The sequence below is a fragment of the Vombatus ursinus genome, unplaced genomic scaffold, assembly GCF_900497805.2.
Source record: "Vombatus ursinus unplaced genomic scaffold, bare-nosed wombat genome assembly UNPS02010980.1, whole genome shotgun sequence".
Lineage (NCBI taxonomy): Eukaryota > Metazoa > Chordata > Mammalia > Diprotodontia > Vombatidae > Vombatus > Vombatus ursinus.
Window position 1 is genome coordinate 8,137,247 of NW_020950758.1, and position 2,096 is coordinate 8,139,342.

The following is a 2,096-nucleotide window of genomic DNA, read 5'->3' on the forward strand; positions in this document are numbered from 1 at the left end:
TGTGTGCTGTGAATCTGAACCTGCTTTCCCTGGACTGTGAGCCCTGTGGCGGAGAGGAGTAGCGGTAGACAGCTTGGACTGGAAAGGACAGTGTGTTGAAGTGAAGGGGAGTGAGAGGAAATCACTTGGAAGGAGGGGAACCAGATGGTGCTGGGTTCCAAACAAGCTCATATTTATCCTAGGACAATAAGGAACCACTGGATCTTCTGGAGAGGTAAGTTACATGGCCAGGCAGCTGCGTGGAGGGTGATTTGGAAAAGGGAGAAGCTGGAAGCTGGGATCCCATTTGGAGGCTGTTGCAAAAGTCCGGGTAAGAAAGAATGAAGACCTGGACTAGGATGTTCACAATGTGAAAGGAGAGCAGGGGACAGAGGTAAGAGGCGTCATGGAGGAGGTGGAACTGACAAGATTTGGCAGCTGATGACATCTGGGGATGCAGTGAAGGAGAGCTTGGAGTGGAAGAAGACACTGAACTTTTAACCCTGGATAACTGGGGGATTAAGGGGCCCCACACAGAAATCACAGGATAAGGAGGAGGAGGAGAGAATAGAATGAGTTTCATGACAAGCATATTCATTTAAGGTGCCTGTGAGGCATCCAGATGGAAATATCCAATGGGATTATATTCAGTTCTGATAGCCACATTCCTAAAAGGTCACTGACAGTCTGGAGTACTTTCAAAGGAGGACAACCAGGAAGGGGAGGGACCTCAAGACCATGCCATATGAAGATGAGTCAAAGGACCTGGGGATGGCTAGCCTGCAGAAGAGAAGCCTTGGACAGAGAAGGTGGCATCCTATGGAATGGAGATTCGTCTTGTTCTGCTTGGCTTCAGAAGGTGTAACAGGGGTAATGGAGGTCTGGAGACACGGGGAGAGTTTGCAAGAGGCAAATTTCTCTAATAATGGGAAAATCTTTCTAACAAATAGAGCCATCCAGAAGTACAAGTTGCTGCCTCCCACCAGAGGTTGTAAGCTCCCTATCTCTGAGGAGCATTTAAGCAGACAGGGGTGGTGTAGAGCCTTTTCAGATGCAGATTGCTGCAGAATATCTTCTCAATTGTTCTGTGAGGCACAGACCCTCTATAAACCTCAGTTCCCTCCTCTGAAACATGTGAACAATCATATTGTCCTGCCTCCTTCATTGAGAATCCTGTGACAAAGTGCCTGAGGACATGCTTTATAAATGCTAAAGTCACCCAACTGAGCTGGCTGGGTCATACTACACACTCCACACATACTACGATTGTATGCCTTCAAATTTCAACTGGGCAATCCTTTTTTTCCCCCCTCTCCCCAGAGACTGATCCCAACCATCCCTCCTCAGATGGCTCTCCTCTCCTGGTCCATGCCTCGGCATGGGCTATGCCCCATGCCTGGAATGTTCTGGCCTCACATTTGCCTCTTAGCTTCCCTGATGTCTTTCACGACTCAGCTCCAATCCTGTCTTCTCCAGGAGGTCTTTTGTGCCCCCCCCCAGCTGCTAGCCCCACCTTCAGATTACCTTCTATTTATTGTGTATATATCTTGGATATTCAGAATGATGTACACATTGTTTCCTCTGTTAGAACTCGAACAGCTGGAAGACAGGGAATGTTTTTGCCTTTCTTTGTATCTCCAGGGCTTAGAACAGTGCCTGGCATATAGTAAGTGCTGAATAATGTTTGTTGACTGACTGACTGACTGACTGATTCTACTCCTTCTTGCATCATACATTATCAAGAAAATTGAAACCATCATCATGGCTCCATTTATAAACGGCTCTATTTTCTCAAAGCTCATTGACATCACTTCCATTATTTCTTCCTTTGTCCCAGCGTCTAAGGAGGGAATATTCCTTCTCTTTGCCAAGGTTTTTTGCCCTCCACTTGTGCCCTTGGCCCCACCCACTCCTGTCTTCTCCCCCGTCCCTCCTTCCTTCTGTCTCTAACCTTCAATCTCTCTTTATCCACTGACTCCTTCCCTGATGTCCACAGGCCCACACATCTCTTCCCCACCCTTACGTAATACTAGTTAAATTTATATAGCCTTTTCTTAAGAGGGCCTTTGAACGGTATCACTATATAACAGACAGGGAACAGAACCCGAAAGAGTGAC